Raw genomic sequence first — 16797 nt, 5'->3', positions numbered from 1 at the left:
TCTGACTAGCAGACTCATTTGAATGTATTTACAAATATATATGTATATACAAGCACTTTTGAACATTTTCAAAATACAATCAAATATACTTTTAGGAATACGTTTGAACATACTTGTAAGCTAAATGCTAAAAAAACGGCACTTTTTTTCCATAACTATGGGGACTTTAATGTATTTTGTTGTTTTGAATGAAAAAAAACTGTCAAAGTCGGCAAGCAGGCATTTACCGTATTTTCTGCTCTATAAGGCGCAGTTAAAAGCCTTCAATTTTCTCAAAAGCTGACAGTGCGCCTTGTAATCCGGTGCGCCTTATACGTCGCATGAACGGCAAGTTTTCAATTTTGGAATTATGGAAAAAAAAAAACTTCATTCCCTTATAAATTCGTCAATTTTTACCTGTGCATTTCAGTTATAAATGTAGTTTTAATGTAGTGTTTTGTTACACCCTCTTTGAAAATTGTACATGCTATATGTATTCCAATTTTGAAGCAATTTAGATGGAGACAAGGCGCAACCTTGAGTTTTTGTAAAATAAATTCAGAAATCCTTTTTTTAAATCAACAAAACAATATATTTTAAAGTTTTTGTTTGCAATTTGATGAAAAAAAAATTAATATTACATTGAATCTAAAAATCTTTTAATGTCGTCAAGGTAAGGTATGTTTCCCCATTTTTCCATTGTACTTTCCACAAATCATCTTTATTCCTAATTTCTGATTGAAAAGTTTGACTGACTTGTCTAATTGTTTTGTTGACATTCCCTTCAGCGCAGCTCCATCTAGTGGACGCATAACGCAACCCCAGCCACTACTGTAGCTTCTATTCTTTGCATCTTATAATGCGGTGCCCCTTATATATTTGAACAATTTTAAAATATGCCATTTATTGAAGGTGCACCTTATAGTGCCAAAAAATGTACTTGCAAATGTGTTCACACATACTTGCAAATACGTTTGCATGTACTTGAAACAAATGATAAAAACTGCATTTTTTTCCCTCCATAATGCTACGGAGTAGTATTTGTAAAAATGTGCGTATATGTTAAAACGTATTGGCAAGTATGTCGCTCCTCAGGCCCCTGTCACCTGACTCTTGACTGACATTTTGAGTCATCGCTGCAGACGGACAGATGGACATGCGGAAGTAACGGTGTGGACGTGTTCTGGGGACTTTCCGCCGCTCGCACCTCTCCCCAAATATAGACGGCAGTCAGCTGAGTCAGCAGGTTGAGGTTGTTGAGACAGCCCCACGTGAAAGCGACAAACAGTAGACCCTAGCGACTGTTTACATTGTCAAGAGTCCTATAACGGCGGCGTCCGCAACCTTATGTCTGTGGACACGATTATGCAAGCCAGAACGTCTCCACGTTGACTGACAGGCGCGAGCAGTCGTCGCGTCGCCTCCGAGCGAGCCAGAAAACACATTTGAAGTTTACGAGCGGCCGCGGCGGCGGGCGCGTGTCACGCCGTCATTAAAACGTCTTGTTCGCATTAAGACGACAAGACCGGGAATGTTCGTCTCGTGCGAGCTGCGCCCAAATGAGAGCGCGCAGACGAAATGTCAGAGAGTGAAAACAGGCCCTCAAACCGCCATTGTTCCCAAAATGAAAGACAACATCAACCGAGGCTTTTCTTTGCTCGCGGGACACCAAAGTCGCAGGACGGACGCCATCCTTTGCTCATGTCTTTCGGATGGGTCTTTGTCCCGCCATTTGCTCTTTGATCGCCAGTTCAAGTCCGCTCCTTTGCCGCGCCGGTTTTGAGGTTCACCACAAGTGTAGCGGGGATGTGCCAGTCATGCTCTCGACATTTCACGCTACGCTTAAGTCTGGTGCAAAAAAACAGTTAAATGTGCGTTTTTCTTTCAGTGTTTCCATAGAAATAGGCGCCTGCGCCATTGTGGGAGTGAACACGGCCAATTCTATTCTCTACGAGTTGAAGCAGCTCCTATCCACTAAAATCCTGTTATATGATGTGCCTCATCTTTGATCTGATTTCAACTGGGTAAAGTCTACTTTCTGTCACCAAATTGTCAAGTGAGGCAGGGACGTGTATTTGAAAATAACTTCTGTGTGCGACAATGCCCAGCGAGGCGTAGTGCCGTCCACCAAATATCCAAACGCAGTAAACTTGACTTGTCGGGTTTTATAACAAAATTAGTACTCCATAAATCAGGTGAGAAACTCAACGCCATTTCACACTGGTAAATAATATATTCGGGTGAGAAAAGCAGAAGCTTTTGTCATGCAAACGTGGGAAACATCGCACCCTGGTGGTAGGATGACAAAGTGCTCGATTTGACATGTACGTAGCCGGCTTTTTAAATGTTAATATCGCTGAGGATCATCTTAAATAATCGTGGCAACCAATATCGTAATTGCGATTAAAATTCGATTCATCGTATAATATTGAGAGGCTAAATTCCAAGGATTCCGACATATTTTCTATGATAAAAAATGATTATTGATGAATTTGTTGCGATGAATTTGCAGATTAACCGATTAATCGTTGCAGCAGTGCAAGTTTGCAGAGGCAAAACCTGTGTACTAGTTGGCTCGTCGGCATTACTCGAAATGTCTCATGTGACAGCATAAAACGAGCTAGTGCAGTTACAGGAAATTATAGGAACGTTATTACACTAACGTTGAACTCCGAGTCCAAACAAACCGTTTGAAGCAAGCGAGCTTGGCATCTTTTTTGGGAAACTGTGCGAGCGAGTCTTCTTTGAATTTGCTTTCGGTCATGTTATGCAATCGTCTCCCGTTTGTCAACGGCGAAAGAGAACAGGAACGCTTCTAAAATTGTCTTTCGATAAGTTCAGGTGTGACCCCGGGGCGGCGTCGTATCTGAAACTGCATACCTTTATCGGAGAAATTCTAATTTGGGATTAGCGAAGTTGTCATCGACCCGGGCGGGGCGCGGCAGCTTTCGATTGTATCTGCCCGAAGGTGACTCAACCTGCGGTGCCACGCTCGACTAATGAAAGCTGAATTAAGTGTGATTAGCGCCTAGCATCGCTAGGCCGCTTTGGCGGCTAAAAGTGAGGCGGGGTCGCGGGCGGGGTTCCAGACTGGCCGTCAGCCAATTTGAGGTTAAGGTGTTTTATCCCCGTTTGACTTGGCTTGAGATGCATGGGAATGAATTACGCCACTTTACTGACACCTATAGGTGGAAGCAAGTACTCGCTTTAAGGGACGAAAGGGGGATTCCATTCGGCAATCGCAAGTCACGATTTCCATTGTTCTTGTTAATGCCGAGGTTCGTTACGTGCGTTATCGTTTCAAATACCGATTTTGTAATGCTTGGCTTCTTTCCAAGAGAGAAAAATGGATTCGATAGCCAAAAAATGAAAGGTTGTTTGGGCGTGTTTGTATGTGTGCGTGGACGCATGTTCCCAGATTGACATTTCGTCATGGGTGTGAAAAATATCAAAGGCTACGCAGCAAAAATAAATAAAAATTGCAGGAATTGTTACTATCATTTAACAGGGCCGGGTGCACAGAATTTGGGCGGTGTGCCAGACGTAGGACTAAATGCCAATTATTACATAACCTATTGCTCGCTTTTGTATGTGACTCATCATCACTTACAATAAAGACATCTAAAAATGTTCACATTATCGCAATTTACATTTGCTGAGTAAGTGCTTCAAATTCGGTAATCGTTTTAATTTCTGAAATAGTTTAAAATGACAGTTGGGAGTACCTGAGCCCATCCTTTACTTATTTAGCCTTTTCAAAAGTAAAAGGTTAATACTTTGTTCATACTTATTTAGATAACTTCATTATATGTGGTGGGCAGTTAATATCTTTAAAAATGTACTTTGCCACTGGCTGTCGACTAAAGATGACATCACACGTGCTTAGGGTATCAACGAATCACGGCTCTTTCTGAGTTTGGTCATGTGATTGCAAGCTGAATTGATAAAGATATTAATTGTCTATGAAAAATAACTGAGCTACCAAATTAATTGCGGTCAAAACATTTTGTGACGGGTGAGAGGGTTTTTCCCAGGCTTATACTATGGCCCCACTGGCCCATGTCTTGGTTTCTTTTTTTTTTTTCTCCTGTTTCTGGAGGTGTTTTTTTGGGGTTTTCTTGGGTTAGCGAGTAATGACAAGCCTTTCTGTCTTGTTTTACGATATTGCTCATTTTTTTTGTATGTTACTTGGATGGTTTGAGCTGTGAATTTTGTTGTATTGTCTATAAAATAGAATATATATTTTACAATGCCCCCCAAAATACCATGGTGTGGTTTTGTACCAAAATGGCTGACTTCCTGTTTTTTTTTTTGTTTCTTTTTTTTTTGTTTGTTTTTTTTAGTGGCTTCTCCTAATTGGCCTAGCACATTTTATTTTGCTCCATCGAAGCCTTTACCAAGGCTAAATTTAAAAACAAACAAAAACAATAAAAAAACAAGACCATCTAGCTACAGCAGAAAAAATAACTCATTCAATACCATAGACGTATTTTCATGTTTTTTTTTTTTAAGGAATTGATTAATTCAGGTAAATCATTCATCAAGTTATCAAGTTATCAATTACTATAGGTCACAAAGTACAATTAACTTTAGTACCTAAAGTAATCTATTACTTTAGTTTTTACCCGCTAAAGATTCAATTCCTTAACTCATTTAGTGCCAGCCATTTTTAGACGTTCCTTTAGCCCAAAATATAGGGAAAAAAATGAAAAACTAAAAATAAGCATCTGGGATTGAATGCCTGCAAAAAATCATTTCTTTGGGCCTTAATGAAGAAAACACCAAATGTTTGAACCATAACAAATTCATGATGTCAGTGTGACATCAAATTTTGACCACTTTTTGGCATCAAATCCTGACCTTTCCCAAAACAACTTCTCCAGTCCTTTTGTCTCCGCTGAACGTTTGATGTCCTAAACTGTTGAACACACCTGGCGGGTCAAATCGACCCTGTTGTGACAAACAGCCAATCATCAAAGCATCATGACTACAGGGCTCAGGGAGACTTTAAATACAGTTTACCTTCAGCGTCACTGACTGATCAGCTTCCTATGCCCTCGCGCCAACACAAGCGCACACACACGCACGCACGCTTTCCTGAAAACCAGCTTCACAAGTGATGTCGCTGAAATCAACCTGACGCCTGAAGCATTAAAGTGTCGGTGGCAGTTAAATGAACATAAAATGCTGGCTTCCTCAAGTAAAAAAAAAAATACCGTGGCTTAGCATGTTTTTCTGGTTTCCCATTGCTGTCTAGCAACAGTTATTACAGATGCAACTCTTATTTTTCTATGCTTTATTTTTGGTGTAATTACACTGTTGACCACTAGATGGCAAATTATTGCGTTGGACAAAGTAACGTGATTATCAAAGCATGAAAACAGGACTTTTTTGTTACAGATTTGTTTCAATAATATAAGCCACAATACTTTTCAATCCTACTTTTTATGCGTATAGAATGCTTCAGATGTTGATTCATTTAATTATATACAACTTTGAGTATGGTTATTTTTACTATTTTTCGGAAAATATAATAAAAAATAAAAAAGTTTGTTCATTTGGCTGTCGATTTTACTTATTTAATTATTAGATGTTTTATATTCCTGGTAATGCATTTTAAAGTCTGAAGTATGATGCTTTTTACAACGTTCTGTGCAATACACGCCATATATAATTAGAGGTACATATATATATATATATATATATATATATATATATATATATATATATATATATATATATATATATATATATATATATATATATATATATATATATATATACATATATATATACATATATATATATATATATATATATATATATATATATATATATATATATATATATATATTAAGCGTTGTAAAAGACATTATATTACTTTTTTGTTTTTGAGTTAATACTATTCAAACACAGGTATGTGGAAAAATGTGGTCGAGTAAATAAAAAAAAAAACACGGCTTGTACTGAAATATCGTAAGTACAAGTGAGCACCATTTTACGGAGCAAGATGCTTCATTATCATCATCCTCATGGCAAGGAGGGAAAGTCAAAACAAACAGGAAGTTAAGCAGACATGTGAAAATCAGACAGGAAGTCAGGAGAGAAAACAACACGAGAGCAGCAGGACTTTGGTCATGTGACCACAAGATGTTGTGAGACGCCGCATGGTGCGCACACACACACACACACACACACACACACACACACACACACACACACACATGCATACACGCAGGAAGTTGACCAACAACTGTTTTTGTAATTGTTCAACTCGTACCAGTCTGACTTTCATGAAACAGCAGCTCATTCTATCTATCTATCTATCTATCTATCTATCTATCTATCTATCTATCTATCTATCTATCTATCTATCTATCTATCTATCTATCTATCTATCTATCTATCTATCTATCTATCTATCTATCTATCTATCTATCTATCTATCTATCTATCTATCTATCTATCTATCTATCTATCTATCTATCTATCTATCTATCTATCTATCTATCTATCTATCTATCTATCTATCTATCGCGATTAGCTAGATAGCTATCTTGTACATCTCACTACTTATCTGTATAGCTACATAATTAACTAGCTAGCTAACTAGCTAGCTAGCGTTCTATCTAGCTACATAGCTATAGGTCGCTCTATCTAGCTAACTGACAGTCTATATCTGGCTAACTTTTGAGCTGTCTAGCTACATAGCTAGCGGTCTGTCTATCCATCTAGATAGCTACCAGTCATCATTTAGTGCTCATTCAAATGAATACTGTGCGAGAAAACAAAACCAACTCACAATGCTCCACGAGAGCATTAGACACGGTTACCGTGACAATGATGACATCAAAACATGCACAACTTTCTTCTCAGCGACCACGCTAAATGCTAATCGAGAGCGTAAAACCAACCAGCGTCGTCATGTCGGACATGTGAGCCGCTTGCTGGGCGCCTCGTCCACTTGTGACTCCCATAAATTATATAATGGGCATTTTCCTGACTTAAAAGCGCGCCAAAATTTGTCTTTTGTAAACCGAAATGTGAGTTACACACAAGCTTCAGATACACGCTGCACAACTGTTAAGTTAAGCGTTGCATTTTCACATGAGTGAAGTATGATATGTGACACTAATATTTTGCTACTCATATGTGTTATATGACACACTACATTATCACCTGGCCAACATTTCTTATTTGAAACCATTGTCAAGCAATAACATATAAACGTGTTTACACATTGACAATTTTTTTATCTCAGTGTGTTGTGTTTGTGTCATTGTGCAGAAGTGCAGGTGCTGGATTCATTGATGAAAACAAGGCAGATGTGGGGGGGAAAAAAAAAAAAAAACCAAGGAAGGATGTGGCACTTGCGCACACAAAAGAATGGACGCATTGTGTTGTCGCGCCGCGCATGTGTCGCACAGTTCTCACACGCTGCACGTGAAAGTCAAACGCTCACAATGTTGGGAAATGATTGGTCGCCTCATTTCCACGCCAAAAACACACGCGTCAGGCATGACATCCAACATGAGACCTTGAGAAGGGTTAGAATAACGATTCATGGCCTCATGATGTTATTATTTTAACTCATTCACTACCAGTCCAGTAAGACTGTCGTTCATAGCCGTCAATGGCAGTGAATGATGAAATTTTGACACATTTGAAAATAGAGTTACTTTGACAATTGGCAGTAAAACTCATGCATGGTGTTTGTGTGAGAGAGTGTGTTAGCGCGTCTAATAAACAGTCCTATAAATAACAGGAGAGGAGACAGTCACTTAGCGTTCTTGTTGTGGTTTTCATGTTTTGTCGCTGGAAGATCCTGCAGACATCCAAACATCCTCACGCTAATTACCGCCTACGTGCGCCTCGAAATCTTTTCGTTTGTGTGTTCTCTTTTTTTTTTTTTCACCTGAACACATCACCAACAGTTCAACATCGAGGCCACTTTTGAGACATTAAATTGGATATGGTTCGGGCTAGGTGGCAGAGAAGGCGGGGCCAGGGTCTCCGCGGCGACAAGTGTTGCGTTCACTGACGTCTTCGTCAATGAGCATGAACAGTATCTCAATTATCAATAAATACCTTTAATTACACAAATGTAAACAAATGTTGTTTGTGTGAATGCGTAAACATTGTGTGTGTGTTGTCTGTGCACATGTGTTCATTTGTGTATGTTTGAGCGTTGTTTGTCCGTATTATGAATGAGTGTGAGTGTGTGCTTGTGTGTCAGCGCTCTGAGAATAACTCTGGAACAGGAAGTCTAAATCCAGTCGAGACCAGGAAGAAAAGTGTGTGAGAGGAACAAACAAATCAGGAAATCCTCCATCCAACCCCCCTTACACATCACACAGTTTTCAGACTCATGGAAATTTAGACGGAGGTGATGGCGGTATGTTTCCACACACTTTTACTAAGTGAAACTCGATCTAATTGTACAGATGTGCCTTGAGATACGAGAGCCTTACGACGAAGAAATTAAACCTTGTGTCAAAATAAACAAGCCCCAAAACAGCCTTGCGTACAATGGTAAATGACATGTTAGCGATTAGCATCAACGTTTGCAGTTCTAGAACCCTTTAGGGCAGGGGGTGTCAAACATACAGCCCGCGGGCCGGATCTGGCCCTCAAAGGAGGTTTGATTTGGCCCACTTTAGTGACAGAAAATGGAACATTATACTAGTGTTCATGTTAGCATTAGCATCTAGCTTCATCATGCTGCTGCTCTGCTTAGGTAAAATTGCCCAGAAGAGATTCGCAATGAGAAGAGGTCACCACCTGGGTTATTAACAGACATTCGGCTTTGATCCTTATTGTATTATATAATAAATCTTACATTTATTTTTACTATTTCTTCATTTACTATTTACCGTATTTACAGCTCAGCAGATAGCTCACTGCGCTTATGTATGTGACGTGACATCTTGACTTCTTTGTGATTTTCAACTTTTGCCATGTCATTACGTGAGTGCCACCCAGTGTCCAAAATGAAATACTGCAGCACCATTTTAACTTTCATTTTCTATGGAACTTCACTGTACTCCTTGAAAAGAAGTTGTACAGGCACTTGTGCATTTGTGTTACATTGTATCTATTTATGAATTTATTTATTTATGTATCCATTTTTAGTGCATTTTGTGTGTTCTATCAAAATATGGATTTAATGAACAAATGGAAAAAAATCATAGAAATGTTTCATTCATCTCATGCAATTTAAGAAAAAATGTTGTATTGGGATATTTATGGGACCAAAAAGGAAATGATTTTACTTTATTCATCTTTATTTTATGTATATTTTACATGATCTTTTACAGTTGACAACCGCTTTTCGCTATGACTTGGGACCAGGCTGGAATAGTAACATACAAATATGTTTTACTGATAACTTAAAATTATAATATTAAAAAAGCAACATTTTCCTCTGTAAAAAACAATTCAACTTTTTTTTTTTTTTTGCTGGGCTTCTCAGGAGGCTGGAATTGATTAATGATCATTAATTGTGTCACTTTAATAGGTTTGCTTAATCAGAAAATGCTGATATGATTTGAAATCCGATATAAGAAACGATCAATTGGGTTAAAAAAAAATGATTCTGAAAGCGCATAAAAATGGTAAGGCCACAAACAGAGGCTTAAATCTCTGGAAGAGGAAAAAAACAAGCTTAGAATTGAGAATTCTCTCAATTATCTGAATTTATTTTCAGACTTCTGAAATGAACGTGAGCGTACTTACTTTTCAGTCAGAAATATGACACTTCTCAGAATCTGACTGCTGTGAGAATAAAGCCATTTTAAAGTCAAAATTGGCACTTTTAACTGTGAACTAAGTCATAATTTTTCCTGGCAAGTCATAATTCTCAAAGTCAGAATTCGGACTAAAGTGAGAATAATCTCACAATCGTCATAATTATGACTTTGAAGTAAGAGATGATAGAATAAAGTCTGAGACTGAAGTGAGAACTGCGAATTCTGAGAATGAAGAATTCTGAAAATACATTTTAAAGTATTTTGAAGTGAGAATTCTCAGAATAAAATCAGCTGCAAACAGTGCAGTCAAAACAAACACTACGCAGTATATTTTCATTGAATAAATATAAGGATTTAGCTTTCAAATGTAGGTTAACATTTCTGATAGGGAGCACATGCACGCGCACAGACACACTTCCTCAGGGAAAAAACAAATCCTACTTCCTCATCCTCTGAACGTGTGTGTGTGTGCGAACAGGTTCTCAGGCCCACCGGTACTTCCTCCTCATCTTCTTCTTCTTCTTTTGTCGTTTGTTCCAAGGCGCAGCTGCCCAGCAGACAGGAAACAGATGCTCACAGCCTCCTTCTTCCATTTCTCTTTCCCCCTCTCTCCCTTTTCCACCCTTCATTCTCCCCACTTCCTCCTGTCCTCGCCATCTTTCTCCCTCTCCTCCGTCGGAAGGCGAGACATCTTTGGTAAGTGTGACTAAATAAGTGATGAGTTTGGGTGAACGGAAGAAAATCCGAGTTGAAAATGTGTGGCTGTGCGGCAGAGTTTGTCGCCATCCAGTGGTCAAGATTGGACCTGCGTCATAATTATTTATTTTTTAAGAAATAATTCATTATTTATTCGCTCTGCTCCTCGAGCATGGCAAGTCGTTTTCTTTTATTTTTGATCTTAAAAAACGTAGTTAAAATGCATGGTCATTGAATCCGACGGAAACGCATGTATTGGCCAAATTTGTTTTTTTGTTTGTTTGTTTTTGACCGAAAAAGCACATTTTTGACTTTGAAAGCAAATTTTGTTTTTTTGTCTGTTTGTATGTTTTTGACCGAAAAAAAAAGCATGAACTTTGTTCCCCCGTTTATCGCGGGGGTTAGATTCCCAAAAGTACCGCGGTAACCGATATCCGCAGGTGAAGATTGAACTTTTGTTTGCTTTTGTTTTAGTTCGTTTCGTTTGTGAAGAAAATATTCATATGTAAAAATATATAATATATAAGCAATGTTTTTTTTGAACGGTCTGACTTAAAAGAAATGAAAATAGCAAGAAAAATAGAAATGCTCATAAATAAAAATCTGCAATATATTGAAGCCTCAATAACCGAATTCTCATGTAGCAAGCGAACACTATGCTAACAAAATTAGATTTTTCTTTAACTGAAAAAAAAAAACCCAAAACAAGCAAGATGCATGACCAAATTTGGCTAATTAAAAAACAACATTGCTATTTTGGTAGAAAAACGTGTGTAAGAAGCACTGTCAATTTTGATAGTTTCTCATATTTAGCCAAAATATTAAGTAGCCTATGTCTCATCAATTTTGGAGATGTTTTTTATTGTTATTTTTAGCCAAGTTTGTATTGCTAAATTTGGATATATTTTTTAAATTTGGGCAGAAAATAACCACACCCATCCAAAAAGGGGATTTTTAATGAACAAATTAATTTCTCTGTGCCTTTGATACAGCAAAATGTTGTGGTGACGCCAGTATTGAAACTTCAGTATTGAAACTTTTCCACTAAGCCCTTTCACACATTCACAATCTTGCCGAATTTAAAGGTCGCCAACAAAGCCTCTATCTACTGTTGGCGATGGGCCAAAAAAAAGACTTTCCACAAAGCTGTAGTAAACCTTGGAAGTGTACAGAGGTCATCGGCGATTGGCCAGAGCTGGCAGGAGGCCCCGCCCAGTTTATCGCTGACCTCTGTCAGGGTTTTTTTAACGTTGTCGCGGCAGGGTCACGGCCGGGTCTCCTCGCAGGACTTAACGACTTCCTCCCATCCCAATAAAGCCGAGATGTGTCGTGATGAATGAGGGCGGCGCCGTCCGATGACCAGCAGGTAACCCCCAACACGCCAACGAACAGGAAGATGGCAAAAGTCACAAATTTGGAGAGTTTCATTTTCATCTCGGAAAAAAGCTTTCGTCTGCAAAATTCTAAAACGTCTGGAAACGTTTTTAAAGTTGTCTTTTTAATCAAAACATTTTGCCCGTTTCTCATTTTCATACAAATTAGCTCACAGCATCTATATACAATTTGCTCATTAAAAAATAATATGGAAACATGTTTACCTTCAAAAGTTTTCATTTGCAGTAAAGTATATTTACAGTATATATATATATATATATATATATATATATATATATATATATATATATATATATATATATATATATATATATATATATATATATATATATAAAGAGAGAGAAAGTATATAACAATATCCCAGAAAAATACCACTGTGTGGTCCAAAAACCTTTTTAATTAAAAATATTGAAACATTTTCATAATATTTTACAGTTAGAAAATGCATATATCTCCAATTTTTCTTCTTGCAACCTTAAATGTAACATTTTTGTATCCAAAATAAGACAGGCATCACCGTCTCATTGTTATTTTTAGTGTACTCTATAAAATAATTATAATATAAAATAAATAAAATATATAAAAAAATAAAAAATATAATAAATATAAACATATATAAAAAATACTTGTTTCACCCCAAAACACCTTTTATATTATTAATTTAATATTATTAAAATATAAAAAAAATACTTTTTCCACCCCAAAACACCTTTTATAGTATTAATTTAATATGGTTAAAATATAAAAAAAGTACTTGTTTCACCCCAAAACACCTTTTATATTATTAATTTAATATTATTAAAATATAAAAAAATACTTGTTCCACCCCAAAACACCGTTTATAGTATTAATTTAATATGATTAAAATATAAAAAAAAATACTTGTTCCACCCCAAAACACCTTTTATATTATCAATTTAATATTATTAAAAAATAATGACGTTTTGTGTTGAAAAACTTTTTTTGTGTTTTCCCAAAGCCTGGCTGACGGAAGCGAGTCCTCGAGACGTCTCCCGATCTTCCATTGACAACAGTGATCACGTGATGACAAGGCGACACTTACACGATGATTGATGTCGTTTGCCAAGATGCTCAACAAGCGCAACACAAATAAACCAGCGGAGGGATGAAGATGAGGTTCGAAATGAGGATGAGGATGGAGTTGATGAGTTGTCATGCGGGAGATATACGGGACACAAACATGTGTTTAATTAAAGGAGCAAGGTCACTCAGTAGTTACGGTTGAATTTACAACCTTCCTGTGTGTGTGTGTGTGTGTGTGTGTGTGTGGTACCCCATTATTGCATGTACAGTACGTGAGAAAGAACGTTTTTTTTTTATTTTCATGGATACAAAACTTAAAGCTTAACTTGATTGAAAATGTTTTAAGAAAAATAAGGCAAATGGGCGGGGCCTTTGCGTGATTACTTCAGTAGTTGCGTCAGTAGTTAGTTGATTACTCTAGTCCCTAAACTTTTGTACTGAAGATTTTAGTTAATATGTATTAAATTAATCCTACACTTTGTGTATTCAAGTACAAAAGTAATTCATTACTTGAAGTACCTCCAGGTAGTACTATGATTTTTTTAGATACTCGTTTTAGTCAAACCCTTGTAAAACTGACCCAAAAAAAAACCGTTTTTGCCAAAGTAATTGATTACTCTGGGTACTAAAACAACCCGCTCAAGTGCCTAAATTAATTGATTACTTTAGTACTTGTTAACTAAAGTTTTGGATTACTTTAGACTTAGTGAAGTTTATACTTTTCGTAATACTCTTGTACGTGAAGAAAAATAAATTGATGAAGAAATCCAAAGGGATTAAATGTCAGGACTCTTTGAAAAAAAAAAAAAAAAAAAATGCGTCGGCGCCCGCTTAGCCTCCGCGTCCCCTCGTCAACTTCCCCTGCCCGGATCCCCTTTCTGGGGGTCACAGTTCACCCATTAGGATGCCCCTCGGTGCCTGATGATGCACACACTCCATGTGTGCGCGCGTGTGTGTTTGGGGGTTCCGACCCGTGCGCTGTCAGCAGGGGTTGAGAGGCCTGACAGCCGCCATCAGTCTTTGCCCGCACACACGCGCACTTAGTGGAGCCTCGGGGGCCGGCTTGTCCTCGCCGTGGCCCGTCCGGCCGCCGCTCCGATGATGACAGAGAAGTCAGGCTGCTCAGTTTCATTCAAACACTCAATCCCTCATTTCAACCCTGGAAATCAATTTGATCTCGACTTGGATTTTTCCATGAAAGTTTGCTCCCGTTTTGTTTTGGAAAGGGGCCATTTTGTCTGGATTTTTTTTGAAACAATAAATCCAACAGAATAGAATAGAACAGAATAGAATTCAATAGAATAGAATGCTTTTATTTTTATGTCTAGCTGGTAGGCAAAAAAATTGGGAAGGTCGCTCCCATTGGTGCATATGAATTCATTCAGTGCCATCCAGTTTTTGACCCCCTTTTACCTTAAAACTTGAAAATAAAAAAAAAAATAAAAAAGAATGAATGTATAAATAGATTAATACCTAGGATTAAATGCCTAGACTCATGGACTTTCCATAGAAATAAGTGTTCGGTAAAAATATATTGTATAAATATGCACATTAAATAGAATCGGTTATATAAAATAAAAATCATGGGTTTAAAGAGTGCAATTGGTGCAATTAAACATATTTGAAGAGATTTTTTTTTTTTCTTGGCCAATACTGATTGTTATGAAAAATAAATAAATAAATAAATGTGGCACACTGACCATACATAAAGGAAATGGGCTCCCGAGTTCAATATTTTGCAATAGAAGCAAACTACACTGCCAAAAAAAAACTTTTTAGTGATAATTACAACCCACATATCAATTTTAATTTTAAAATAGTATTTTAAACACAAACCAATACTGACTTGAATTTACACAAGCATACCAACAGATTTTACTGTACAGATAAAGATTAGAGACTGATGTGATTTTTTTTTTTTTTTTCAGAGCAAACACAGTACTGATTATTAATCAGACAAGCCATTATTTGGATATTTGGAGCCAAAATTCATTTTTAATTACAGGAAAAAAAAAGGCATGAACAAAATCCCTCTTCCAATTTTCTTGAAACAACTTTCAGCATATGTGTATTGAACATTTTCTTTAGATTTGCACCATATTTACACCATAAAGTTTAAGGAGCGTCTTAAAACGTTTAAATGAAAACATAAAATTTGATTTTATAGTTTTTTTTACAGTAAATCAAAATCATAAAAAAATCTATACAGTATTTCATATATATATATATATATATATATATATATATATATATATATATATATATATATATATATATATATATATATATATGAACTAAAAAAAATTGGAGCTACCACATTAAGTCCTAGTGTGCTCGGTAGAGGACATTTTACCTTTTCCATTGATGTCTCATGTGTTTGGGTGGGATGTCACTAACTTTCTGAGATAAAATGGACACAACAGGATACAAATGAATAGTCTGCATTTTCGGAGGATAAATAGTTTCCTGAAGCTTAATTGGTTTACTATCAACCAGATCCAAAAAGTCTGTGCCGATATTAATCAAAACGCCAAATATCGCCACTGATAATCAGCCCATCTGATAACGGGTACCCTCACATTTGAATAATCCTGTAATGCCTTGGTGCAAAGTGCAAAGGGCAAGTGTGAAAGGAGCTCCCATATTGGTCATTTGGATGGACCGATTCAGGTTCTCTCCAGCTGCCGACTAAAGAAACAGGAAGGAGGTTGAAGCCCGCGATAAGAAATCAATGTTGTCTTGCGTCGGGGATTAGCGTTCACCCCTCAGGAGCAGGTTAATGGTCCACAGAACGCGGCCGGACTTTGACGCAGCCTCACCTGTGTTTGGAGTTTTTTTTTTTCTTCCCCATCACGCCAGAGGGATTTGCATTTGGGCGGAGAGCAAACGGGACCCTCGGATAAGGAAGGCGCGAGGTAAACATTGACCCGAGCGCTATCGCGCGCTTTTCAGCGTCCCATCTTTCACGGCCAGGCGAAAGCTATGCAAACAGCTCAGATGCGCCGATAACTCTCTTTCACGCCGAGTATCGCCTGATAACGGCCACATCCCTCCGGACATGACTCGTTTTGTCCTTCTTCCGCACCATTTTTTTCCCCCCGCAAAAATGTAAAATGTGCTGAAAAGATTTTAATTCGCATCATATGAAAGATTGTATCAATGGCTTTATCGGCTTGGGCTTGCGAAAGCAGAAACTAGAATTTCGTTTAAAAAAAAAAAAGAGCACTCGCATAGGACAAAAATATTTTCACTGATGCATTTTATATCCTTGTGAATAAGTTTAGTAGATCTGTAAATATGGCCGATAACCTCACAACTTCAGTTTGTTAAACATCAAGCTAATGCTATTAGCTTATGCTCATCTTTGCACCCAGCTATTTTATCTTTCTCACTGCTTTGAAATGTGCGGCAAAACTGTGACTTGAAAGTGGCTCTGGAACTTCACTCTGCCTATGTCCCAAATCATGAGCATTCTTAAGTAGGTGAATTGTAACGTCACAAAGGCATCTTTATTAGTACAGTGGACCCCCGGGTTACAGCGTCCCTGGCTTACGTTTATCACATTATGAAGTGGAATACTAAGTTTTTTGTCCCCTCTTTACAGCATTTTCCCCACTTTACGGCATCAACAAAAATGACAAAATTCATACCACGCTCATACGTCACTATATGCGTCACTTTACTAAAGATGCCGATATGCTCAAGACTTGATTTTGTGTGAGTGCTTACAATATTGTATTTATTGTGCATTTTAGAGCTTAATTCCAGCCTTAATTTTGTAGCCATGGGTCCCAAGATTGCTAGTGATGTTAAAGAGAGAAGTATGAAGATGTTTACTATGGAAACAAAGCTGGAGATAATCACGAAATACAAAGAAGACTTGGCTATGCTAGGCTTCCCTTGCTAGAGATTATGGTCCTAAGTAGCTCAAGTC

The 16797-nt window shown here is 37.4% G+C and overlaps 1 long non-coding RNA gene across 4 annotated transcripts in view; it reads left to right on the top strand.

Moving 5' to 3' along the window:
- Positions 1-16797, top strand: part of LOC148426331 (uncharacterized) — a 91939-nt gene that overhangs the window by 73132 nt on the left and 2010 nt on the right. For 3 of the 4 annotated variants that reach the window (XR_015864987.1, XR_015864986.1, XR_015864989.1), the window contains 3 exons: positions 10270-10424; positions 11687-11790; positions 12799-12956. This is a non-coding gene — a long non-coding RNA (uncharacterized LOC148426331). Of the gene's footprint in view, positions 1-6069; positions 6150-10269; positions 10425-11686; positions 11791-12798; positions 12957-16797 lie in introns of those variants that run through there. The other variant, XR_015864988.1, reaches the window with a different exon arrangement.

The sequence above is a fragment of the Hippichthys cyanospilos genome, chromosome 3, assembly GCF_059441005.1.
Source record: "Hippichthys cyanospilos isolate Australia breed blue-spotted pipefish chromosome 3, RoL_Hcya_1.0, whole genome shotgun sequence".
Taxonomy (NCBI): Eukaryota; Metazoa; Chordata; class Actinopteri; order Syngnathiformes; family Syngnathidae; genus Hippichthys; species Hippichthys cyanospilos.
The sequence above is the reverse complement of the archived record's forward strand: the minus strand, read 5'-3'. Positions and strand labels throughout refer to the sequence as shown.